Raw genomic sequence first — 27,690 nt, 5'->3', positions numbered from 1 at the left:
TCGACCTGGGCTGACGTGACGAGAACAATCTGAGCAGCAGCTCTGCCTGGTCCTGCGCACGGTCACCGGCCTGAGGCCACACTGGACGTGGACCCGGGACAGGGGCTTAGCTGTGCCGGTGTGGCCCAGGCAGGCCTCCGGCCCCCGGACACCCGGCTGCACCCAGACCCAAGGCCTGCTGCTCACCACGAGGAGCGCCTTTGCGTGCTATCCCATTTTGTAAACTGTTAACAACTGCCAAGACGGTGTGGGAAGAAAACATCTTAAATATACTGATGAGATGAGAATAACTCAAACCCGTGTCTTTGGACCACTGTCTTACAACAAGCCAATCTTCACACTGTATTAAGTTAAAAAGGACAATGCAGATCTGAGTGGGAATTTGCCAACCCCCAAGCCCCTGCTTTTCTGTTCCAGGTGGCTTTGCACCAGAACGTGGGAGTCTCCGATGGACACAGGTGGGTGAACCCACAGGGCTGGGGGGCACACGGGCCGCAGAGGACACCGCCTCGGCACCTCACCCACCTTGGGGCTCAGAGCTGGGGGGGACACCCTACAACGCCCCCCAACAGAGTGCTGAAACCAGCTGTGGACAGAACGCCCTGCCTGACTGAGCTCTCTCATCAAGGGCATTCTCACAACTGAAAATCCTTGAAGCAGGCCTGAAGTCAGTTCTCTCACTGTGGAACACTCAGACTTCTCGCAGGAGAAGAGAGCTCCTCAGAGAAGCCCAGGTTCTGGGGAGCTGAGTTTGGGCGCACCCACCGGATCTCTTCACTGATGGCGTCCAGCGGCTCCTGATACATCACAGGCAGAGTGTCGGCATCGGCCTGCACACTGGGCGGCAGCTGACCGGCCGAGCTGAGGAGGGTGACCCCGTCGCCCTCGCCGTCAGACACATCCTCGTCACTCTCGAAGGCCCGGGCCACGGTGTCCACCACGCGGGCCTGCTGCGCGGACTCCCAGTCCTGCTCCCTCTGGCTCTGCACCTGGGCACGAGAGGACCACGGCTCGTCAGCGACATTCAGGACAGCTCTCGTCTGTCAGGAACCGAGCACAATTTGACATGGAAGCCCTGACATTGGATAAACAGCCATGCTTATGAGACACTGCCATCTCTTAAGCGAGCAGTACTGAAGAAACGGGCAGGAGGAGAATCCAGTTCCTAGATGGCCTGGTGACACTCAGGTCTTAGCGTGCACGGAAGGCAATCCTATGAGGTTATTCACAAGGGTGGGCTGATGGAGTCAGAGACAAAAACCCAAAATTAGAAACAGTCCATGCCTCCATCAGGCAGGATGAAGGAAAATAAGAAGGAAAAAATCCTTCAGCTCCGCAGCCTCTGGGTCCACCTCAGCGGTCATCACTTGTACTAGTTCCCCGAGGAGTGCCGTCCTCACAGGTTCCCAGGCCTCCGTGTTCCAGGCTGGTCTGAACACGCACAGACAGGAGCGAGCAGGGCAGCCAGGGGACTGGAGGGCCAGCCCCCTGCGGCTCTCGTCTCGGGGCACAGGCACTCGGGCTGTTCTGGGGGATAGCCCCTCGCACCGCAATGGCGGCTCTGCCATCAGAGACGCACGGGAGAGTGCCTGCTGGGGCCCATGCCGCCCTCCCACTCTCACACCTCACACCCTGTTCTCTGCAAGTCTCCCCCCTGTCCGACTCTCAACCCAGGTCCTGCCTTCTTTCCCAGACATGACCGGAAAGCAACCGTGGGGCAGCCTCGAGATGCTGGCTGCCGACTACCTGGCCCCTGTGGCCAAAGCCCTTGCCCCTGTCTTCCTCACGACCCCTCCCCAGGGCCTGGCCACCCCCTTCGCTGGCTGCAGGACCACGTGCCATCATCCCGGCTCCGCTCCAGCGAACCAGCTGCCTGTGGGTTCACCCCTATCAGCACGTTCAGCACATCCTCTCGGTTCTCTCGCCTTCAAATGGCACAAGGGAACCAGCAGACTCCTCCTCCAGGGCACCCTGCAGCGCCCACTGGGGGTCTCTGAATGCTGCTTGGGAGAGGCATCTGCTGTCCATATAGTGTATGATCCATCTACATTATGCCTGTAACTGCATAGTGATACACTAACTCTAACTTACTGCTCTGCGGGAAAATCACCATTTAATGAGACACGAAGACAAAGCACAAACCAGACGAATGGAACACAGCACTGATATGACCAGAGCAAGTGGGAGGATGGCGGAGGGGAGATGGATGTGTGAACTACAGCCTCTGGTGGGGGGGATGGGAGGCTGCGGTCTGGATTGATGATGGCTAAACAGGCAACAGGATGAGTCAGGAAATCAAAGCCAATGATGACGGCAGACACACCGTCCGAAAACTCCACAAGGAGAAGATATTCGGAACTGTTCTTTTACAAATACTCGGAAAGAAATGAAGCGTGAAACCACAGAGAAATCGTCCAAGAATTTTAAATATCAACTACTTAGACACTGATACAAATTATAAAAGCAGTGTGTCAAAAGACCGCAAAATGGACCAGTTACCACTTCACATGCATCTAAAATGACCCACAGTTAATTGAACTCTATGCTAACAACGCAGCTCACAGGAAATGGGTGGTAACAGAAAAAAGGGATAATGCAAGTGCAGCTTCAAGGCAGAGTGTTGTACACGTGATTCACGGGGTAAACAGCCGTGCACTCAGAAACCGAGGCTACACAGGCAAGAAAGCCAGCACATGTGCCTTAGAGCCGCACGCTCTGTCTCCATAAGCCCTAGGGCGTCATCCCGTGTTGAGACGCGGAAGAGTGAGGCAGCCCGACTTCTTCCCTGGGGCCCTGGGGCACTGGGTCTTTAACTGGTTTCACGTGCACAGCTGGCCTGAGCATGCGGCCAGGCCCATCAGCAAGCGGACCAGTTTAGAGTCTTGGTCCTCTTGCCACCGCATGCCCTGCACCCTGCAGCCAGGTGTCCCCGATGGAACATGTGCTGCCCGGCTTTCACTCGCCATGAGGGCGGCCTATGCTTACTTTCACGAGGCTGTCTGCTCCCTGACCACAGAAACTTCCCTGCCGCTGCCGTGCCCAGCACAGGCCAGGCCCACCGCTCCAGAGGCAGGCTCTGGCTGAGTTCACGATGGCTTGCTAAGCCGGTGGTCCAAATATGAAGCCTAATTGGTCCCTGTGCCATTATGGAATGATTAAAGGCCAGGCAGTTTTAAAAGTCTTAAACCTCTGAGCGGAGCAAATGTACCCGATTTTCCTCTGGGGAAAAACAGAAAAAACAAAGGAAGAAAAACAGTGTGCTTGGGGAGGGATGCGGCAGGGAGGAGGCAGACACTTACCGGAGTCATCACGCCCAGCCGGTCTCCCTCGCGCGTCAGGCTTTGCCACCTCCCTCGGGGCGGGGAGCGCCCCCTGCTGGGCGGGCAGGAGCCGGCAAGTGAGGAGGCAGGACACAGGCTGAGGGAGCTCAGGGACTTAAAACGCCGAAGGCTGCCTAAGCGCGCCCCGCCCGCCCTGCTCTCAGTCTCCTCGGCCCGCTGCTTCGAAATCTTCTTCTCCTCTCGGATCCACCTAGAAGAGAGCAAAACTCGTCAGCTGCCCTCGTCAGCACAGGAACGTTTCTGGACAACAAATCTGGGCTGGCCTTCTGTGTCACGATGAGCAAATTCTGGGAACATCTGCTCATTTCTCATCTCGGCTAAAAGGTTCGACTTTCCCTCTTTTGAATATTCTCAAACTTGGAATAACTTCGCACTGAGACTTACAAACTGGCCCCTGGTCATTCACGTTTGATTTGACTTATTTACGCTAACATTCTGACGGGGCCTGGGTGGCGACTCTCTCCCTGTGAGGAGATACCTGAAGTTGACAACCTTCACCTTCCCTGCTCTCAGGGCAGGGGTGTGCACGTCAGTGCCTCAAGTCTTTTCCACTGGGAATCGGGAACTCTCTATAACCAACACAGCGATTCACGAACAAGCTGGAGATTCTAAACAAAAGTCCCCAGACCAGATGAAGTGCTGAGGGGATTTTTCTTTTTTAATGGTTGAACATGTACAAACACATCACTTGATGAAGTTCTCCACCAGCTTTGTGCGAGTTTCTGGATTCATGTCAATGTGCCGCATTCACCTAGAATTCACGCTTACTGCTCTTCTCCCCTAATGTGTAGTGGATGATTTTATATAGCAGTTTAAATACTCGATGATGCCTATAAAATGATTTCGAAAATAAACTACAGGATTCTTGCAGGTCATAACCTCTTCAGCTTCATTCTACCCATAAGTCCTGAAAGTTTCTCACTTGTGATAGCAAGCTGATGGACAGAATTTATCATTTATAAAACAAGTCAACTTACTGCCTAAGGAAAATTCACTTTACCTGACAACTTGCTGTAAAAATAAAAATATTCATATGGAAAAAACCGTTCCACATTTCCTGCAGGGATGGGGAAAGCCCATCTTTCTGAGCTCTTCTGAGCTCAAACAGGGCGCAGGAAGCAGTCTGTCTCGGCATCAAAAGTGCAGGCGGCACCACCTGCGTTTGCTGGCTGTGCCGTTCACCCCTGCCTTCCCCCCGAGCCCCGCGTGCTCGGCACACAGGCACGAGCACCTCGACCTGGGCTGACGTGACGAGAACAATCTGAGCAGCAGCTCTGCCTGGTCCTGCGCACGGTCACCGGCCTGAGGCCACACTGGACGTGGACCCGGGACAGGGGCTTAGCTGTGCCGGTGTGGCCCAGGCAGGCCTCCGGCCCCCGGACACCCGGCTGCACCCAGACCCAAGGCCTGCTGCTCACCACGAGGAGCGCCTTTGCGTGCTATCCCATTTTGTAAACTGTTAACAACTGCCAAGACGGTGTGGGAAGAAAACATCTTAAATATACTGATGAGATGAGAATAACTCAAACCCGTGTCTTTGGACCACTGTCTTACAACAAGCCAATCTTCACACTGTATTAAGTTAAAAAGGACAATGCAGATCTGAGTGGGAATTTGCCAACCCCCAAGCCCCTGCTTTTCTGTTCCAGGTGGCTTTGCACCAGAACGTGGGAGTCTCCGATGGACACAGGTGGGTGAACCCACAGGGCTGGGGGGCACACGGGCCGCAGAGGACACCGCCTCGGCACCTCACCCACCTTGGGGCTCAGAGCTGGGGGGGACACCCTACAACGCCCCCCAACAGAGTGCTGAAACCAGCTGTGGACAGAACGCCCTGCCTGACTGAGCTCTCTCATCAAGGGCATTCTCACAACTGAAAATCCTTGAAGCAGGCCTGAAGTCAGTTCTCTCACTGTGGAACACTCAGACTTCTCGCAGGAGAAGAGAGCTCCTCAGAGAAGCCCAGGTTCTGGGGAGCTGAGTTTGGGCGCACCCACCGGATCTCTTCACTGATGGTGTCCAGCGGCTCCTGATACATCACAGGCAGAGTGTCGGCATCGGCCTGCACACTGGGCGGCAGCTGACCGGCCGAGCTGAGGAGGGTGACCCCGTCGCCCTCGCCGTCAGACACATCCTCGTCACTCTCGAAGGCCCGGGCCACGGTGTCCACCACGCGGGCCTGCTGCGCGGACTCCCAGTCCTGCTCCCTCTGGCTCTGCACCTGGGCACGAGAGGACCACGGCTCGTCAGCGACATTCAGGACAGCTCTCGTCTGTCAGGAACCGAGCACAATTTGACATGGAAGCCCTGACATTGGATAAACAGCCATGCTTATGAGACACTGCCATCTCTTAAGCGAGCAGTCCTGAAGAAACGGGCAGGAGGAGAATCCAGTTCCTAGATGGCCTGGTGACACTCAGGTCTTAGCGTGGACGGAAGGCAATCCTATGAGGTTATTCACAAGGGTGGGCTGATGGAGTCAGAGACAAAAACCCAAAATTAGAAACAGTCCATGCCTCCATCAGGCAGGATGAAGGAAAATAAGAAGGAAAAAATCCTTCAGCTCCGCAGCCTCTGGGTCCACCTCAGCGGTCATCACTTGTACTAGTTCCCCGAGGAGTGCCGTCCTCACAGGTTCCCAGGCCTCCGTGTTCCAGGCTGGTCTGAACACGCACAGACAGGAGCGAGCAGGGCAGCCAGGGGACTGGAGGGCCAGCCCCCTGCGGCTCTCGTCTCGGGGCACAGGCACTCGGGCTGTTCTGGGGGATAGCCCCTCGCACCGCAATGGCGGCTCTGCCATCAGAGACGCACGGGAGAGTGCCTGCTGGGGCCCGTGCCGCCCTCCCACTCTCACACCTCACACCCTGTCCTCTGCAAGTCTCCCCCCTGTCCGACTCTCAACCCAGGTCCTGCCTTCTCTCCCAGACATGACCGGAAAGCAACCGTGGGGCAGACTCGAGATGCTGGCTGCCGACTACCTGGCCCCTGTGGCCAAAGCCCTTGCCCCTGTCTTCCTCACGACCCCTCCCCAGGGCCTGGCCACCCCCTTCGCTGGCTGCAGGACCACGTGCCATCATCCCGGCTCCGCTCCAGCGAACCAGCTGCCTGTGGGTTCACCCCTATCAGCACGTTCAGCACATCCTCTCGGTTCTCTCGCCTTCAAATGGCACAAGGGAACCAGCAGACTCCTCCTCCAGGGCACCCTGCAGCGCCCACTGGGGGTCTCTGAATGCTGCTTGGGAGAGGCATCTGCTGTCCATATAGTGTATGATCCATCTACATTATGCCTGTAACTGCATAGTGATACACTAACTCTAACTTACTGCTCTGCGGGAAAATCACCATTTAATGAGACACGAAGACAAAGCACAAACCAGACGAATGGAACACAGCACTGATATGACCAGAGCAAGTGGGAGGATGGCGGAGGGGAGATGGATGTGTGAACTACAGCCTCTGGTGGGGGGGATGGGAGGCTGCGGTCTGGATTGATGATGGCTAAACAGGCAACAGGATGAGTCAGGAAATCAAAGCCAATGATGACGGCAGACACACCGTCCGAAAACTCCACAAGGAGAAGATATTCGGAACTGTTCTTTTACAAATACTCGGAAAGAAATGAAGCGTGAAACCACAGAGAAATCGTCCAAGAATTTTAAATATCAACTACTTAGACACTGATACAAATTATAAAAGCAGTGTGTCAAAAGACCGCAAAATGGACCAGTTACCACTTCACATGCATCTAAAATGACCCACAGTTAATTGAACTCTATGCTAACAACGCAGCTCACAGGAAATGGGTGGTAACAGAAAAAAGGGATAATGCAAGTGCAGCTTCAAGGCAGAGTGTTGTACACGTGATTCACGGGGTAAACAGCCGTGCACTCAGAAACCGAGGCTACACAGGCAAGAAAGCCAGCACATGTGCCTTAGAGCCGCACGCTCTGTCTCCATAAGCCCTAGGGCGTCATCCCGTGTTGAGACGCGGAAGAGTGAGGCAGCCCGACTTCTTCCCTGGGGCCCTGGGGCACTGGGTCTTTAACTGGTTTCACGTGCACAGCTGGCCTGAGCATGCGGCCAGGCCCATCAGCAAGCGGACCAGTTTAGAGTCTTGGTCCTCTTGCCACCGCATGCCCTGCACCCTGCAGCCAGGTGTCCCCGATGGAACATGTGCTGCCCGGCTTTCACTCGCCATGAGGGCGGCCTATGCTTACTTTCACGAGGCTGTCTGCTCCCTGACCACAGAAACTTCCCTGCCGCTGCCGTGCCCAGCACAGGCCAGGCCCACCGCTCCAGAGGCAGGCTCTGGCTGAGTTCACGATGGCTTGCTAAGCCGGTGGTCCAAATATGAAGCCTAATTGGTCCCTGTGCCATTATGGAATGATTAAAGGCCAGGCAGTTTTAAAAGTCTTAAACCTCTGAGCGGAGCAAATGTACCCGATTTTCCTCTGGGGAAAAACAGAAAAAACAAAGGAAGAAAAACAGTGTGCTTGGGGAGGGATGCGGCAGGGAGGAGGCAGACACTTACCGGAGTCATCACGCCCAGCCGGTCTCCCTCGCGCGTCAGGCTTTGCCACCTCCCTCGGGGCGGGGAGCGCTCCCTGCTGGGCGGGCAGGAGCCGGCAAGTGAGGAGGCAGGACACAGGCTGAGGGAGCTCAGGGACTTAAAACGCCGAAGGCTGCCTAAGCGCGCCCCGCCCGCCCTGCTCTCAGTCTCCTCGGCCCGCTGCTTCGAAATCTTCTTCTCCTCTCGGATCCACCTAGAAGAGAGCAAAACTCGTCAGCTGCCCTCGTCAGCACAGGAACGTTTCTGGACAACAAATCTGGGCTGGCATTCTGTGTCACGATGAGCAAATTCTGGGAACATCTGCTCATTTCTCATCTCGGCTAAAAGGTTCGACTTTCCCTCTTTTGAATATTCTCAAACTTGGAATAACTTCGCACTGAGACTTACAAACTGGCCCCTGGTCATTCACGTTTGATTTGACTTATTTACGCTAACATTCTGACGGGGCCTGGGTGGCGACTCTCTCCCTGTGAGGAGATACCTGAAGTTGACAACCTTCACCTTCCCTGCTCTCAGGGCAGAGGTGTGCACGTCAGTGCCTCAAGTCTTTTCCACTGGGAATCGGGAACTCTCTATAACCAACACAGCGATTCACGAACAAGCTGGAGATTCTAAACAAAAGTCCCCAGACCAGATGAAGTGCTGAGGGGATTTTTCTTTTTTAATGGTTGAACATGTACAAACACATCACTTGATGAAGTTCTCCACCAGCTTTGTGCGAGTTTCTGGATTCATGTCAATGTGCCGCATTCACCTAGAATTCACGCTTACTGCTCTTCTCCCCTAATGTGTAGTGGATGATTTTATATAGCAGTTTAAATACTCGATGATGCCTATAAAATGATTTCGAAAATAAACTACAGGATTCTTGCAGGTCATAACCTCTTCAGCTTCATTCTACCCATAAGTCCTGAAAGTTTCTCACTTGTGATAGCAAGCTGATGGACAGAATTTATCATTTATAAAACAAGTCAACTTACTGCCTAAGGAAAATTCACTTTACCTGACAACTTGCTGTAAAAATAAAAATATTCATATGGAAAAAACCGTTCCACATTTCCTGCAGGGATGGGGAAAGCCCATCTTTCTGAGCTCTTCTGAGCTCAAACAGGGCGCAGGAAGCAGTCTGTCTCGGCATCAAAAGTGCAGGCGGCACCACCTGCGTTTGCTGGCTGTGCCGTTCACCCCTGCCTTCCCCCCGAGCCCCGCGTGCTCGGCACACAGGCACGAGCACCTCGACCTGGGCTGACGTGACGAGAACAATCTGAGCAGCAGCTCTGCCTGGTCCTGCGCACGGTCACCGGCCTGAGGCCACACTGGACGTGGACCCGGGACAGGGGCTTAGCTGTGCCGGTGTGGCCCAGGCAGGCCTCCGGCCCCCGGACACCCGGCTGCACCCAGACCCAAGGCCTGCTGCTCACCACGAGGAGCGCCTTTGCGTGCTATCCCATTTTGTAAACTGTTAACAACTGCCAAGACGGTGTGGGAAGAAAACATCTTAAATATACTGATGAGATGAGAATAACTCAAACCCGTGTCTTTGGACCACTGTCTTACAACAAGCCAATCTTCACACTGTATTAAGTTAAAAAGGACAATGCAGATCTGAGTGGGAATTTGCCAACCCCCAAGCCCCTGCTTTTCTGTTCCAGGTGGCTTTGCACCAGAACGTGGGAGTCTCCGATGGACACAGGTGGGTGAACCCACAGGGCTGGGGGGCACACGGGCCGCAGAGGACACCGCCTCGGCACCTCACCCACCTTGGGGCTCAGAGCTGGGGGGGACACCCTACAACGCCCCCCAACAGAGTGCTGAAACCAGCTGTGGACAGAACGCCCTGCCTGACTGAGCTCTCTCATCAAGGGCATTCTCACAACTGAAAATCCTTGAAGCAGGCCTGAAGTCAGTTCTCTCACTGTGGAACACTCAGACTTCTCGCAGGAGAAGAGAGCTCCTCAGAGAAGCCCAGGTTCTGGGGAGCTGAGTTTGGGCGCACCCACCGGATCTCTTCACTGATGGCGTCCAGCGGCTCCTGATACATCACAGGCAGAGTGTCGGCATCGGCCTGCACACTGGGCGGCAGCTGACCGGCCGAGCTGAGGAGGGTGACCCCGTCGCCCTCGCCGTCAGACACATCCTCGTCACTCTCGAAGGCCCGGGCCACGGTGTCCACCACGCGGGCCTGCTGCGCGGACTCCCAGTCCTGCTCCCTCTGGCTCTGCACCTGGGCACGAGAGGACCACGGCTCGTCAGCGACATTCAGGACAGCTCTCGTCTGTCAGGAACCGAGCACAATTTGACATGGAAGCCCTGACATTGGATAAACAGCCATGCTTATGAGACACTGCCATCTCTTAAGCGAGCAGTCCTGAAGAAACGGGCAGGAGGAGAATCCAGTTCCTAGATGGCCTGGTGACACTCAGGTCTTAGCGTGGACGGAAGGCAATCCTATGAGGTTATTCACAAGGGTGGGCTGATGGAGTCAGAGACAAAAACCCAAAATTAGAAACAGTCCATGCCTCCATCAGGCAGGATGAAGGAAAATAAGAAGGAAAAAATCCTTCAGCTCCGCAGCCTCTGGGTCCACCTCAGCGGTCATCACTTGTACTAGTTCCCCGAGGAGTGCCGTCCTCACAGGTTCCCAGGCCTCCGTGTTCCAGGCTGGTCTGAACACGCACAGACAGGAGCGAGCAGGGCAGCCAGGGGACTGGAGGGCCAGCCCCCTGCGGCTCTCGTCTCGGGGCACAGGCACTCGGGCTGTTCTGGGGGATAGCCCCTCGCACCGCAATGGCGGCTCTGCCATCAGAGACGCACGGGAGAGTGCCTGCTGGGGCCCGTGCCGCCCTCCCACTCTCACACCTCACACCCTGTCCTCTGCAAGTCTCCCCCCTGTCCGACTCTCAACCCAGGTCCTGCCTTCTCTCCCAGACATGACCGGAAAGCAACCGTGGGGCAGCCTCGAGATGCTGGCTGCCGACTACCTGGCCCCTGTGGCCAAAGCCCTTGCCCCTGTCTTCCTCACGACCCCTCCCCAGGGCCTGGCCACCCCCTTCGCTGGCTGCAGGACCACGTGCCATCATCCCGGCTCCGCTCCAGCGAACCAGCTGCCTGTGGGTTCACCCCTATCAGCACGTTCAGCACATCCTCTCGGTTCTCTCGCCTTCAAATGGCACAAGGGAACCAGCAGACTCCTCCTCCAGGGCACCCTGCAGCGCCCACTGGGGGTCTCTGAATGCTGCTTGGGAGAGGCATCTGCTGTCCATATAGTGTATGATCCATCTACATTATGCCTGTAACTGCATAGTGATACACTAACTCTAACTTACTGCTCTGCGGGAAAATCACCATTTAATGAGACACGAAGACAAAGCACAAACCAGACGAATGGAACACAGCACTGATATGACCAGAGCAAGTGGGAGGATGGCGGAGGGGAGATGGATGTGTGAACTACAGCCTCTGGTGGGGGGGATGGGAGGCTGCGGTCTGGATTGATGATGGCTAAACAGGCAACAGGATGAGTCAGGAAATCAAAGCCAATGATGACGGCAGACACACCGTCCGAAAACTCCACAAGGAGAAGATATTCGGAACTGTTCTTTTACAAATACTCGGAAAGAAATGAAGCGTGAAACCACAGAGAAATCGTCCAAGAATTTTAAATATCAACTACTTAGACACTGATACAAATTATAAAAGCAGTGTGTCAAAAGACCGCAAAATGGACCAGTTACCACTTCACATGCATCTAAAATGACCCACAGTTAATTGAACTCTATGCTAACAACGCAGCTCACAGGAAATGGGTGGTAACAGAAAAAAGGGATAATGCAAGTGCAGCTTCAAGGCAGAGTGTTGTACACGTGATTCACGGGGTAAACAGCCGTGCACTCAGAAACCGAGGCTACACAGGCAAGAAAGCCAGCACATGTGCCTTAGAGCCGCACGCTCTGTCTCCATAAGCCCTAGGGCGTCATCCCGTGTTGAGACGCGGAAGAGTGAGGCAGCCCGACTTCTTCCCTGGGGCCCTGGGGCACTGGGTCTTTAACTGGTTTCACGTGCACAGCTGGCCTGAGCATGCGGCCAGGCCCATCAGCAAGCGGACCAGTTTAGAGTCTTGGTCCTCTTGCCACCGCATGCCCTGCACCCTGCAGCCAGGTGTCCCCGATGGAACATGTGCTGCCCGGCTTTCACTCGCCATGAGGGCGGCCTATGCTTACTTTCACGAGGCTGTCTGCTCCCTGACCACAGAAACTTCCCTGCCGCTGCCGTGCCCAGCACAGGCCAGGCCCACCGCTCCAGAGGCAGGCTCTGGCTGAGTTCACGATGGCTTGCTAAGCCGGTGGTCCAAATATGAAGCCTAATTGGTCCCTGTGCCATTATGGAATGATTAAAGGCCAGGCAGTTTTAAAAGTCTTAAACCTCTGAGCGGAGCAAATGTACCCGATTTTCCTCTGGGGAAAAACAGAAAAAACAAAGGAAGAAAAACAGTGTGCTTGGGGAGGGATGCGGCAGGGAGGAGGCAGACACTTACCGGAGTCATCACGCCCAGCCGGTCTCCCTCGCGCGTCAGGCTTTGCCACCTCCCTCGGGGCGGGGAGCGCCCCCTGCTGGGCGGGCAGGAGCCGGCAAGTGAGGAGGCAGGACACAGGCTGAGGGAGCTCAGGGACTTAAAACGCCGAAGGCTGCCTAAGCGCGCCCCGCCCGCCCTGCTCTCAGTCTCCTCGGCCCGCTGCTTCGAAATCTTCTTCTCCTCTCGGATCCACCTAGAAGAGAGCAAAACTCGTCAGCTGCCCTCGTCAGCACAGGAACGTTTCTGGACAACAAATCTGGGCTGGCCTTCTGTGTCACGATGAGCAAATTCTGGGAACATCTGCTCATTTCTCATCTCGGCTAAAAGGTTCGACTTTCCCTCTTTTGAATATTCTCAAACTTGGAATAACTTCGCACTGAGACTTACAAACTGGCCCCTGGTCATTCACGTTTGATTTGACTTATTTATGCTAACATTCTGACGGGGCCTGGGTGGCGACTCTCTCCCTGTGAGGAGATACCTGAAGTTGACAACCTTCACCTTCCCTGCTCTCAGGGCAGAGGTGTGCACGTCAGTGCCTCAAGTCTTTTCCACTGGGAATCGGGAACTCTCTATAACCAACACAGCGATTCACGAACAAGCTGGAGATTCTAAACAAAAGTCCCCAGACCAGATGAAGTGCTGAGGGGATTTTTCTTTTTTAATGGTTGAACATGTACAAACACATCACTTGATGAAGTTCTCCACCAGCTTTGTGCGAGTTTCTGGATTCATGTCAATGTGCCGCATTCACCTAGAATTCACGCTTACTGCTCTTCTCCCCTAATGTGTAGTGGATGATTTTATATAGCAGTTTAAATACTCGATGATGCCTATAAAATGATTTCGAAAATAAACTACAGGATTCTTGCAGGTCATAACCTCTTCAGCTTCATTCTACCCATAAGTCCTGAAAGTTTCTCACTTGTGATAGCAAGCTGATGGACAGAATTTATCATTTATAAAACAAGTCAACTTACTGCCTAAGGAAAATTCACTTTACCTGACAACTTGCTGTAAAAATAAAAATATTCATATGGAAAAAACCGTTCCACATTTCCTGCAGGGATGGGGAAAGCCCATCTTTCTGAGCTCTTCTGAGCTCAAACAGGGCGCAGGAAGCAGTCTGTCTCGGCATCAAAAGTGCAGGCGGCACCACCTGCGTTTGCTGGCTGTGCCGTTCACCCCTGCCTTCCCCCCGAGCCCCGCGTGCTCGGCACACAGGCACGAGCACCTCGACCTGGGCTGACGTGACGAGAACAATCTGAGCAGCAGCTCTGCCTGGTCCTGCGCACGGTCACCGGCCTGAGGCCACACTGGACGTGGACCCGGGACAGGGGCTTAGCTGTGCCGGTGTGGCCCAGGCAGGCCTCCGGCCCCCGGACACCCGGCTGCACCCAGACCCAAGGCCTGCTGCTCACCACGAGGAGCGCCTTTGCGTGCTATCCCATTTTGTAAACTGTTAACAACTGCCAAGACGGTGTGGGAAGAAAACATCTTAAATATACTGATGAGATGAGAATAACTCAAACCCGTGTCTTTGGACCACTGTCTTACAACAAGCCAATCTTCACACTGTATTAAGTTAAAAAGGACAATGCAGATCTGAGTGGGAATTTGCCAACCCCCAAGCCCCTGCTTTTCTGTTCCAGGTGGCTTTGCACCAGAACGTGGGAGTCTCCGATGGACACAGGTGGGTGAACCCACAGGGCTGGGGGGCACACGGGCCGCAGAGGACACCGCCTCGGCACCTCACCCACCTTGGGGCTCAGAGCTGGGGGGGACACCCTACAACGCCCCCCAACAGAGTGCTGAAACCAGCTGTGGACAGAACGCCCTGCCTGACTGAGCTCTCTCATCAAGGGCATTCTCACAACTGAAAATCCTTGAAGCAGGCCTGAAGTCAGTTCTCTCACTGTGGAACACTCAGACTTCTCGTAGGAGAAGAGAGCTCCTCAGAGAAGCCCAGGTTCTGGGGAGCTGAGTTTGGGCGCACCCACCGGATCTCTTCACTGATGGCGTCCAGCGGCTCCTGATACATCACAGGCAGAGTGTTGGCATCGGCCTGCACACTGGGCGGCAGCTGACCGGCCGAGCTGAGGAGGGTGACCCCGTCGCCCTCGCCGTCAGACACATCCTCGTCACTCTCGAAGGCCTGGGCCACGGTGTCCACCACGCGGGCCTGCTGCGCGGACTCCCAGTCCTGCTCCCTCTGGCTCTGCACCTGGGCACGAGAGGACCACAGCTCGTCAGCGACATTCAGGACAGCTCTCGTCTGTCAGGAACCGAGCACAATTTGATATGGAAGCCCTGACATTGGATAAACAGCCATGCTTATGAGACACTGCCATCTCTTAAGCGAGCAGTACTGAAGAAACGGGCAGGAGGAGAATCCAGTTCCTAGATGGCCTGGTGACACTCAGGTCTTAGCGTGGACGGAAGGCAATCCTATGAGGTTATTCACAAGGGTGGGCTGATGGAGTCAGAGACAAAAACCCAAAATTAGAAACAGTCCATGCCTCCATCAGGCAGGATGAAGGAAAATAAGAAGGAAAAAATCCTTCAGCTCCGCAGCCTCTGGGTCCACCTCAGCGGTCATCACTTGTACTAGTTCCCCGAGGAGTGCCGTCCTCACAGGTTCCCAGGCCTCCGTGTTCCAGGCTGGTCTGAACACGCACAGACAGGAGCGAGCAGGGCAGCCAGGGGACTGGAGGGCCAGCCCCCTGCGGCTCTCGTCTCGGGGCACAGGCACTCGGGCTGTTCTGGGGGATAGCCCCTTGCACCGCAATGGCGGCTCTGCCATCAGAGACGCACGGGAGAGTGCCTGCTGGGGCCCGTGCCGCCCTCCCGCTCTCACACCTCACACCCTGTTCTCTGCAATTCTCCCCCCTGTCCGACTCTCAACCCAGGTCCTGCCTTCTCTCCCAGACATGACTTCAAAGCATCCGAGAGGCAGCCTCGAGGTGCTGGCTGCCGGCTCCCTGGCCGCGTGGTCACAGCCCACGCCCCCTGTCTTCCTCACGACCCCTCCCCAGGGCCTGACCTCCCCCTTCGCCGGCTGCAGGACCACCTGCCATCATCCCGGTTCCGCTCCAGCAAACCGGCTGCCTATGGGTTCACCCCCATCAGCCCGATCAGCACAGCCTCTCGCTACTCTCTGCTTCAGATGGCACAACGGGAGCCAGCAGACTCCTCCTCCAGGGCACCCTGCAGCGCCCACTCAGGGTCTCTGAACGCTCCCTGGGAGCGGCCTCTGCTGTCCCCCTCCTGCCTGGTAGCCAGCTCTCTGCAAGCAGGCGCTCTGCCCCGCCCTGCCGGGCAGTTCCCGGGGGCTGGAGGAATCCATGTCACCAAGCCTCCTCTCCTCCTTGCCCACCCCGCCGCCCTCCTACATGTCTCTCCCTGGCTCCAGGTCCCACCCTCCCTGGGGTTATTCCTCAGGCCCTTGCACCCCATTTCAAAGATAAATAACATCTGATGTCCAACACTACAGCCTTCATACTTTTTGAAAATGAAAGTACAGAAATGACGAACCCTTAACTGAATTACACGATGACTGTCCAAACTCACCTGTTTGTGTGCGGTCCTTAATTCCTCTTCTAAGGAACTACACCTTTCGAGAGCATGTCGCAGTTGCTCTCTCAACTGAAATAAAAGGGGCCGAATCACTGTGTGTTGATGTGTGTACATACGTTAGTGCACTTCTTATTCTACCCTCACCCGATTCCATGGCTACTGTAACAGAATACCTTTAATGTCTCTCATTGACCTTAAGGTGAAGAAAATCTGCTTACTAACAGCTTTAAATTCTCAGTTTCAGAGGAAAAAACTGTTATCCTAAAAGAACTGTATTACCCAGTTTTTAATTGCAAATTGATATACAGAATAAAAAAAACCTTGAGGCATTTATGCCAACTAATACTTTTTAACTGGGCGCTTCCCAGGTGTCTCAGTGGTAAAGAATCTGCCTGCCAATGTGAGAGGGCAGGTTCGATCCCTGGGTCGGGAAGATCCCCTGGACTAGGAGATGGCCACCCACTCCAGTATTCTTGCCTGGGAAGCCCCATGAAGAGAGGAGCGTGGTGGGCTACGGTCCACAGGGTCGCAAAGACTCGGACATGTCTGAGTATGTACTCAGGCAACGCTTTTTAACCATATAAAACTCTGAGTTCTTACAGAAAAACCTGTATTTACAAGAATTCAAGAAGCTCAAAAGTCAACTAGTTCCATAAATACACGCATCGTCCACCTAACCAGGCAGCAAATGTACAAATCCAGGACGGCCGCGTGGCTGGTACCTTCTCGTCCAGGGCCTTGTGGTGCTCAAAGAGCAATCTCAGCGCCCTGAGCAGCTCCACCTCGCTGGTCATGCTGGCTGGGGACTGCGCCTGCTGCGGGCCTGCCGTCATCCCGAGGGATGGCACATACCGGGAAACCAGGATCTCCAGGTGTTCCAGCAGCAGCTGCAAGGCGGGGCCAAAGAAGCACCTTCAACCTCACACTTGAATTCAGGGCTGAGAACGCCTCTCAGCCTCACGCTAAGACCAAAACCATGCTAAGGCACGTCGGAATCCCGCCAGTTCAGTCTGAAGTTAGAGTGGACTTCCCCAGTGTCCCAGGAGTTAACACTCCACCCTTCTGCAGGGCTCATGGGTTTTAATCCCTGGTCGGGGAACTAAGATCCCACACAAACTGCAGCATGGACAAAAATGGAACGTAAGAGAACTTTCCCCTTAAATGTACTAAAATTACATTAGCTCTCATCATAAATTTGAAGCAAGGTATGAGAACCCCAAACTGATCCACCTCGGTCTGCTCAGTGGGAAGATGTGAAAAATGACTTGAAAACCAGACAGACTTTAAAGACAGCAACACGGAGCCCAGTGGTGAACCCCGCGGGGCACAGGTCAACACGTGAGACTCCGCCTACTGACCCTGGTGTTGTTCCTTTCGGCTTTCAGCTCCGCGATTTCCGCTTCTCTTGTAAGAAGCTGCTCCCTGCATGCCTTTAGTTGTTGAGATGTGGCCAACTCCTAGAAAACAGGTAAATGAGGGAGTAACTAAATGCAAACACAAATGTTAAAGAGAGCGAGACTCTGAAGACTGACACTGTCCGTTCTCTCCAGGCTCCACTCAAAGGATCTCCCTGCCCCTCCGGAGAAGAGGGGGTCCGCTGACCCCAAGACCACACAGACCCCTACAACTCAGACTGGCCTGCAGCCTCCACCTCGACCTGGCAGGCACGCGGCAGGGCAGAACCCGGAATCCAGCCAGCCTTCTCAAGACCCAGGGAAGTCTGAGAAACTTTCCTAAACATACACCTAACAACAAAGTGGATAAAGAGATTCTTAAACGACACACAGACAAGTGACCTAGAGCCCCTGGGGAGAGGGAAGAAGAAAGGTAAGGTCTACAAGGCCACCAGGCTTTGGAGTGTTCCTCTGGGAAAGAGGCTGATGGCACCCCAAGGCCGTCTGTTAGCCTGACTCCACTGAAGTCACCCAGTCATTCCATGAACTGCTTAAAATGGTAAATTCATGTTATATGTATTTTATCACAATACGTATGTACGCGGGGCCGTCCACGTGGTGAACTTGCTCAGACCAAACCACACGGACTCTTTCATTCTTCGATTGTTCTTTGCACAAATACAAAAATCCTGGGCCACGTATCCCCTACTACATACTAAGTATTCGGCACCTAGAGCACTGCCCAACACTTTGTAAGAGGCATGCAGTAGACATGTGAAGCTATGAGGGTGTATGTTATATACATGAGCACTAGGTACCCGTCATGAGAACACTGGACGCACTGGTCTGTGCTTTGTAAGATGGGAGACGTTAAGGGGCTTAGCCTTTCGGCTTCAAGGACTGACTCTCTAGCTCGATCCACATGCCCCAGAGACTCCTCCAGCCAGGGGATCCCTTGTTTGGAAGAAGAGAGACCTTAACGGGCTTAGCCTTTCTGCTCCAAGGACTGACTCTATGGCTCCGTCCACGTGCCCCAGTGACTCCTCCAGGCACTGTTTCCCTTCCTGTGGGGCCCCCGCCCATCGTCCATGCACCACCTGCACAGCCTCTTACAAGGTCAACCTGCTGGGGTCGATCCTGCCCAGGAGGCCAGAACGCCCTGGCCGGCAGGGCCCACACCCATGCGAACACAGTGAAACACAACCCCAACGCTTCACCAGGTGAGGGCCAACCCGACGGGCCCAGCCCCCGGCTGCTCTCACCTCTGGCCACTCTGCTTCCAGGACTTGGGATGAGGCCAACTTATTTCTTGTCTTGGCCTTTTTCTTGGGGTTGCAGCATGGGAAAAGCGCCCATAGGCTGGCCCTTCTGCGACCCATCCTCGTGGATGGGGGCAGCCCCCCACTCGGGGGCACCTGCTGTTTCTCAGGCAGATACCTCAGCACCTATCTCACACTATGACCACCGCTCTCACACACACACCGCTCTCTCACACACCGCTCTCACACACTGCTCTCACACACACCACTCTCACACACTGCTCTCACACACACCGCTCTCACACACACCGCTCTCACACACCGCTCTCACACACACACCGCTCTCACACACACCGCTCTCACACACACCGCTCTTACACACACCGCTCTCACACACACCGCTCTCACACACTGCTCTCACACACTGCTCTCACACTATGACCACCAGCTCTGCTGTCTCAAGAAGAAATGGCACAAAGGCTCTGCCTCCAGCACATCTCCCAGGAGCCCAGGACATGGAAACCACTCTGTCACAAGGGGCTCCATGGTAACAGGGGGGCTGAGCTCAGGCCCACCATCAAGGGTGCAGAGAGCGGGGAGGGGCTGCCAAAAAGATGGCAGGTGTGTGTTGGGTGCGGGAGAAGGAAGGCCGTGCCCACAGCTCAGGCCCACCGTCAAACGTGACCCTGCAAGGTCACTGGGTCACAGTCAAACCGAACAGTATAAACTGCTTCAGAAACCACCACCGCTACGGATGAGCACGTCTTCTAAGTGGGCTTCTGCTTCCTCCACCCCTGAAACAAGCCTGCAGTGAGGCTACTGAAAGGGCACCCCTGAACTCAAGGGTGTGCCCAGAATCCACCCGGTTGAGGAGGACTCACCACGCTGGCTGCCCCTCACTCTCACCCTGAGCTTGGTCCTCCCTGACTGGCTCCCTCACTCGAGCTCAGCAAGGGCTTGACCAACCTCGCTCCGGGCGCTTACAGTGAACCCACAGTGGGGACAGGGGTTCATTCAACCTGCTGCGAGCTCGCCCTCTTAACTTCGACCCTGGGCCGCCAGAAGACTCGGCCCCATGGGGGCTGCATGGTGGAGGTTCAGGGGTGGCCCTGCCTCCAGCCCTGACAGCCAGTGCCTCCCAGATCCCGCCAGGGGCTGCCCTGCCCTCCCTCCGTGCCCGAGTCTCCCACCCCCTCTCCTGGCCCCACTCCCAGCCTCGCGGCTCTCCACGCACCAGGGCATAGCCCACACTGCTCCTGGCTCAGCCCAGACCTCTGCGTTCACTTGAGGACTCAGTCCCCTGGGTGCTTGGGGTCCTATGTCCGCCCGACTCAGCAATGACAGACTCTGGGGAGACAGGGTACAGTTTGGGGTCCCGCCCTCAGTGCACCCTGAACACATTCTCTTTTTTTCGCTTTATCTACTGGAGTTCTCTGAGACGTCTTTTGAAAACCTCAACTGTGGCTTTCAAAAAGAATGTAAAATCACTGTGCTCAACTTGAAGAATAAAATCTTCATTTTCAACCTTAAAGTGGTTGAAAGCCAGGGGACTGGCTAACACAGCTCTGGACGGTTCCTCGGGCTGGGAAGACAAACATATGAGCGCAGGCCTGACAAGTCAGTCCGGATGGTAGAGACCAATCTCCCCAAGAAAAGTTGGGCACAGAAAATGTACCCAAAACTCTGCCCAAACTGGCTGAGCGCTGAGTATCAATCACCTCGTGGTCTTCAGGAGGCGGACGGTGGGATTCAGGACCTGCCGAGAAGGAGGGGCCCTGGGAGGGCCCCCAGGCTTCCAGACGGAGACGCTGGAGGGCTCCTCCCTGGGGTCGGGTGGGGGGAGGCGGGGAAGGTGGGTGAAGGCTGCTGAGACTCAGCTTACAAGGACCCCCCCAGCCTCAAGTCACTCAGGCCCTGAGTGAACACAGAGCTCTGTCCCCACTAGAGGTCTACGTCAGAGGAAAGTCTGGAGAAGACAGCATCACTCAGGACCTCTAGCGTTTTCCAAAGGTAGTGTCCAACATGCAACCAACAAAGCAAAAAAGGGTGTAACAACAAACAGGACCAAGAGAAAAAGAACTGAAACAGATCCAGAGGTAGCAGATGTGTATCAGAATATCAGAGGTATGCTAGAGGTATCAGATGCAAACGTCACCAGTTCAAAAAATATACTTGACCAAAGGAGAAATTTCTGAGAATCAAAACCAATGCTACAACGTTAAAATAACAGGGACTGAATTTAAGAACTCAGTCTCTGGGCTTAACATCAAACTGGACGTAGCTGAAGAGAGGATCAGTGAACTGAAGGATGGATCAGTTGAAAAATATATATAAGAGGGAAAAAAGTACAGAAAGAGCCCGTTGTGAAACTATGTTGTTAAAAGCTATAAATGGGTCCCCTTATGAGGGAGAAAAGACAGAAAGGGGAATAAGAAATGCCTCCAGGGGGTGGAACTAAAGAGCCTCTTGATGAAAGTGGCAGAGGAGAGTGAAAAAGCTGGCATAAAACTCAGCATTCAAAAAATGAAGATCATGGCATCCGGCTCCATCGCTTCATGGCAAATAAATGGGGAAACAATGGAAACAGTGACAGACTTTATTTTCTTGGGCTCCAAACTTACTGCAGATGGTGAAATTAAAGGACACTTGCTCCTTGGAAGGAAAGCTATGACGAACCTAGGCAGCATGTTAAAAAACAGAGACATTACTTTGCCGACAAAGGTTCATTTAGTCAAAGCTATGTTTTTTCCAGTAGTCATGCATGGATGTGAGAATTGGCCCATGAAGAAAGCTGAATGCCAAAGAATCAATGCTTCTGGACTGTGATGTTGGAGAAGACTCTTGAGAGCCCCGTGGACTGCAAGGAGATCCAACCAGTCCATCCTAAAGCAAATCAGTCCTCAATATTCACTGGAAGGACTGATGCTGAAGGTCCAATACTTTGGCCACCTGATGCGAGAAACTGACTCACTGGAAAAGAACCTGATGCTGGAGAAGACTTAAGGTGGGAGGAGAAGGGGACAACAGAAGACCAGGCACTTGGATGGCATCACCGACTCGATGGACATGAGCTTGAGCAGGCTCCGGGAGCTAGTGATGGACAGAGAAGCCTGGCGTGCTGCAGTCCATGGGGTCGCAACGGGTCAGACGCTGAGTGACTGAACTGACTGGCACGGACGGGGGCAAGAGTTGGCTCAAGAATCAGACTATTGACTCAAAAATGAAAACCACACATTGGTTTCAGCAGCTCTGCAGGTGCCTGAGGCGAGAAGAAAATGTTCCAGCGCTCAGAGGAAAAAAGGTGTGGCTTTTAATGGCACAGCAACGCCGAGAGCTGACTTTTCAAGAACACCGAAGTCAGGAGATCATTGACGGGCGGCTGTAAAATGCTAAAAACAAACACCGCCAACCTGTAGTTCTACACCCAACAAAAACACGCTTCCAAAGGGAAAGAAAATAAAGACTTTTAGGGCAAATGGAAATGAGACAACTCATCACCCACAGACATGAACTAAAAAGATATTAAGGCCGTGCTTTGGGAAAAAGAAAAGTAGTCTCTGACTGAAATATAAAAAACAAGTAAAGACCAACCATGAGGTAACTGTGACAGTACACATTAACTCTACAATCATGACAACACCAAAAATATATCTACAGTTTTAAAGGATAACAGTGACAAGGAGGAAACAGCCGTGTCAGGGAGGCAGTAACAGCACTAAGTTAGACTTAAATGTAAACCACACTCCGTATGTGCGCACGCTCACCCAACCACCTGGCAGAGGAGGAAGAACTAGAAAAGCACCTCATCCTTCTAACAGAAGGCCCGAGACAAGGACACAGAAGAGGCGGGACAGACAGAAAACAAACAGCAACACGCTGTCTGCACTCGGGAACATCAAACTGTAAACAGAGCAAAGGTTCTCACGGAAAGATAAAAAGTGTCAAACTGATTAACATCAAAACTCTACACTATTCACAGGGGTGCATGTGAAGATGGAAGACCACAGACAGGTGATACGGAAAGATACGCAGGCAAACAAGGACAGAAAACTGATGTGGCAATATCACTGTCAAACAGTGCCTAGAGTAAGAAGCATTCCTAGCGATAAAAGGAAGCATCTCATACTGATACAAGTTCCGTCTACCAAAAAGATGAGGATTCTAAATTTGAATGTACCTAATAACATAACCTCAAAATATCAATACATAAAAACTGACAGAAACAGAAAAGGAGTAACAGCCAGGTTCACAATCGCAATGGCAGACGTTAAAGACACATCTCTCACGGAACTGGGCTCCCTGGTGCGTGGTCACCTGCAGCCATGAAGGACCTGAAGTGCGGCCGGCGCTGCGCTGAGGCGTGCTGCACACGTGAGACACGCACTGGAGTTTAAAGACGCAGCGTGAAGAAGAGAACAGAAACTGATTCATTGGGTTCCATCATGCTGATCTCACACAGAAAGGGTACTGCTTTGGGTGTGTTAAAATAAAACGTATTACAGATGATTTCACCTACTTCTGTTTTACTCAACGTGGCTACCGAAATCTGAATTATATGATTGACAAACCTGATCTAAGTGATACGCATGGAACTCTGCATTCCCCCTGATACGCATGATTTTCAGGGGCCCAAGGAACATATAACAAAAGGAATATATATTGGGCCACCAGGAAAGCTCGAATTATTTCAAAGGACTGAAATAATGCAGGGTATGCTTAGGGATTGCAATGGGCTGACGGTCTATGTGCCCTCAAACTTCACCCCGCACGTGGAGATGATACTCGGAGGCAGGGACTCTGGGAGGGGTCAGGTCAGGAGGGAATGGGCTCCCGTGATGCGAGAACAGGGAGAAGCAGCAGCCAGTCTAGCAGACGGGGCACCTGCTGGTGATCTTGGGACTGCCCAGCCTCCAGTACTCTAAGAAACAACTTTCTCTTGTCTAGCAGCTAGTCTACAGTATTGGTAACAGTAGCCCAAAAAGCCTAAGACAGGGCTCTTCATGGAATTAAGCTAGGAATCCAAAAAGGGTCACTAGAAAAACCTTCCCAAACATTGGGAAGTTAAATGACATACTTCTTGAAGAACTTCATGAATAATAATTTTAAAAAACACAACGAAAATTAGAAATACTTTTCCATAAAAGATAATGAAAGTCTGGCTTATTCAAACTTGTGGGACCCAGCGAACTATGTTTACAGGGTAACTTAAAGCCTTAAACACATATCCTGGAAAAGAAGGAAGGCTAAAAGTCAATTAAGCCTCTATCCCAAGAAACCAGAAAAGAAGCACAGCAAATGACACACAAGGCAGAGGGAAGAAAAAGGAGCAGAAAATAAGGAAACAGTAAGCACATATGAATATTTTTAAAAAACAATGCCAAAAGTTGGCTCTTTGAAAGGATTGATAAAAATGATAAACCCCTAGAGAAACTGATTAAGAAAAAGAGACAGGGCACAAATCACCAATATCAAGGATTTTTAAAAGGGGAGACAACCCATCTTGCAGACAAGAAAGAGATTATGAACCACAGTTCACTTACCAATTGCAGAGTCTGCTGGCCTCACTAAATTCCTAGCAGTGGGAAATGCTTTACCTAAATAGACCCAAGAAGACATACAAAATCAGAAATTTTTATTTGCATGAAAAAAATTAAATCTGAAGTGAAAAGCCTCCCCACAATGAAACCTACTTGTTTTGCCAATCAATTCTTCCAAAAAGCCAGGAAGGAAACAGCAATCTCACAGGAACTCTTGGGGTAAACCAGGAACACTCTCCTCCTTGTTTTATAAGACTAGCATAACCTTGATACTAAAACCAACAAGGGGAAGAAGTACAAGAAGGTCAAATTGCTGACTCTGAGTAGAGATGCTGCTGCTGCTAAAGCTAAGTCACTGCAGTCCTGTCTGACTCTGTGTGACCCCATCCCTGGGATTCTCCAGGCAAGAACACTGGAGTGGGTTGCCATTTCCTTGGGGAACTCTCAAGACAAGACTCTTAAAACATGTCCAGAATTCACTTCATTCCTTTGCCATTTCCTTCTCCAGTTTATAACAAGTACACTTCCACAAAACCAAGAGAGGCCCAAAGGAAGACAGGTGGGGTGTATAAAAGCCTCAGCACTTAAAACTCAAGAGACATGAAAACTTTCTGGCCAAAGAAATGAATGTGTGATGGTGGAATTCGGAAGAGAGACATGAATAGCTTTGGGACTACACAATGGCCCCTGACACCTCAATGTAGGAGAGGCTCATGGCATAGACACTGAGCCTTTGGGTAGGAGTGAGATGGGGGCTGAAGACATTTTGTTGTTGTTCAGTCACTAAGTCATGTCCAGCTCTTTGAGACCCCAAGGACTGCAACACGCCAGGCTTCCCTGTCCTTCACCATCTCCCAGAGCTTACTCAAAACTTATGTCCATGGACTCAGTGATGCCACTGAACCATCTCATCCTCAGGCGCCCCCTTTTCCTCCTGCCTTCAATCTTTCCCAGCATCAGGGTCTTTTCCAATGAGTCAGCTCTTCACATCAGTTGGACAAAGTACGGGAGCTTCAGCTACAGCATCAGTCCTTCCAGTGAATATTCAGGGTTGATTTCCTTTAGGATTGACTGGTTTGATGTCCTTGCAGTCCAAGGGACTCTCAAGAGTCCTCTCCAACACCACAGCTCAAAAGCATCAATTCTCTGGCGCTCAGCCCTCTCTACAGTCCAGTTCTCACGGTTCAGGGCAAAGAGTCGGACATGAGGGCCCAGCACCCAGGTTCAAGTGCTGGCTCTGCCCCTGTCGGGCCCAGGGGCCTTGATCTCCTTGCCCCACCTCTCAGAGCCTCAGTTCCTTCCCTCGGTAAAGGGATCTGACCCATGTACCACAAGCCGGGGCAGGATGCCCACACAGGGTGAGGTGGGGATGGGGGTTTGCGTCCAGGATGACAAGTCCCTGAGAACATCTGTGGCTGCATTATCCTTACATACGGAGCTGTTGAAATTAGACTTGAGGTGCCTCAAAGTCGAGAAACCCCACCCCAATATCCAGGCTATGAGGAGGGACCCCTACCCCCAACTCCACCCTCATCACCACACTTAGCCAAGTCTGGAACTGTCTGCGACACCAGCTCACGCCCACAAGGCCTCAGCTGGAAACTGCAAGAAACATGCCCCTCCCCCCGCCCCGTGTCCATGGCCTCCCTGCCCACCCCCGGCAGATGAAAGCCCCTCCATTCTACAGATGGAAAGACTGAGGCTGCTCAGCCCCCAGGACGTGGCCGGGCTGGGTCTGGACACACACACGTGGGCTCAGAGGGGCTGGGCGGGGTATGAGCCTCCCTGGGAGCTCAGGTGCCCTCACCGCCTGACCGAGCCTCCTGGGTTCTGGTGTGGAGGCGGCTCCCATCCTCCAGCAGGCAGCTCCTCGCTTGCTTTTCAGAAAACAACATCCACAAAGATGGGAAACAGATGCCGCCGCGGCCCACACCAGCTCCGGGGAGGAACGAGGAGAAACTACAGCCCGCCAGCCCTGGGGTGCGGTGGAGAGCCCTGAAAGGCAGCTCAAAAGCAAACTGACCTTGTAGGGTTCACGTGTCTACGGCCTTCATAATTCTGCCAAAGCCGGAGTCAAGTTCAACATCAGGGCAGTGTGGGCCTCGGTCAACCCCAATACTCAGACGGGATTTTCAGTGTGGCCTTCTTGGCAATGACCAGTGGGCATAAATTATGCTCTGGCTTTGAGGTTGGACTTGAAAAATGCTGATGGGTTTCAGTTACAAGGAAACATGTTGGCCCACAAGCTGCTCTTGTCTGTTTCCTGGGAACCCTGGCCGCTGACCCCAACACCATTGGAGGGACAGAAGAGTTGGGGGTGGGCAGATGAGGCGCTCCTGCAGAAAGCAGGCCTGGGCCGCCTGCCTCCGGGACCTTTCCCCACCATTTCCATCCTGTCTGCTGCCCCAGGGGTCTCTGGCATGACACCACTCCTGGACCCTCGTGTGTGATACTGACTTCTGGATCAAGGTGTCAGATCCTAATTTGACAAGCAGGGCCCCTCTTCTGGGTGGCTGGGCAAGCTATTTTTAAGCTGAGTTCCTCTGGGCCCACGCTTCCTGGGGGAGGTGGGGGGCAAGAGGGTCACCTGTGGTCACAGCCAGTCGGCCAGGCTCAGCCTCCACGCGTCCTATACACGAAGTTATGAACCCATTTCTTCCAGACCCAACACTCCCCCCTCTGCTGGGTTCAAGTGAAGTGTCACATCTCAGCCAGAAGGCAAATTCTGAGCTCTTCCTCTGGCAGAAACAACTTCACAAAATAAGCCAAGAAAGAGAGCTGGGAAAGCAAACCACATCAACGACCAGAAAAGCATTCCTCACGAGACAAAGCTAGAGAAAAACCCAACATCCTTGTGGCCCAAAAACCCTCTTGGAAATCAATGTTCAGTAAGGAAGAGACGAAACATGTCAAGTTCCAAGGACAGGCATTGCCCATGGCCAGTGTAGTTTCGAGACAGCCTGACCACTCAGATGTAGGCACACACCAATGTCAACCCCAGGTAGACAGCAGTGATGGCCATCACCATAGTAAGTGTTTAGTCTGGTGACAACCTGCCCCAGGCACCACATAAGGGGGCAGACCTGGTTCTCTTCCTCCGCGCCCACACCATTCACTCACAAAGGCAGCTCAGGTGCTATCCTGCCCTGCCTGCCTGTCTGGCTCATCCATGACCACCTCCAGGAAAGGACTCTGCCTTCTCTTCTCTGTGCACCATGAACCTGCATGCAGTGGGCCTGCAGAACCTCAGGAGACTCACCCCACCCCCACTATAGACAGAACCCTCCCCAGGCATTAAAACCGCTGTGGAGCCACTTTGGCCCAAGCCCTGGTTACGGATCCCTGGAGCCTCCTACAGCTTCTACAGTGTGAATAATCAGGTCCTTTATACACAGATTCCTGTCTGTCAGATCTGAGCTTTGGATTCATTGTCAGCTCTG

The 27,690-nt window shown here is 53.3% G+C and overlaps 1 protein-coding gene and 1 long non-coding RNA gene across 2 annotated transcripts in view; both read right to left on the bottom strand.

Moving 5' to 3' along the window:
• The window catches only part of LOC122688479 (liprin-alpha-1-like), a 363,309-nt gene that overhangs the window by 239,492 nt on the left and 96,127 nt on the right, over positions 1 to 27,690 (bottom strand). The gene's annotated exons all lie outside the window — the stretch shown is intronic.
• LOC122688484 lies at positions 16,060 to 24,431 on the bottom strand. The gene is made up of 5 exons (XR_006339470.1): positions 24,404 to 24,431; positions 24,254 to 24,307; positions 17,419 to 17,517; positions 16,783 to 16,947; positions 16,060 to 16,129 (listed from the first exon to the last, which is right to left on the bottom strand). It is a non-coding gene; the product is annotated as an uncharacterized LOC122688484 (long non-coding RNA).

Source organism: Cervus elaphus, chromosome 33 (genome assembly GCF_910594005.1).
Source record: "Cervus elaphus chromosome 33, mCerEla1.1, whole genome shotgun sequence".
In the NCBI taxonomy this organism is placed as follows: domain Eukaryota; kingdom Metazoa; phylum Chordata; class Mammalia; order Artiodactyla; family Cervidae; genus Cervus; species Cervus elaphus.
The sequence above is the reverse complement of the archived record's forward strand: the minus strand, read 5'-3'. Positions and strand labels throughout refer to the sequence as shown.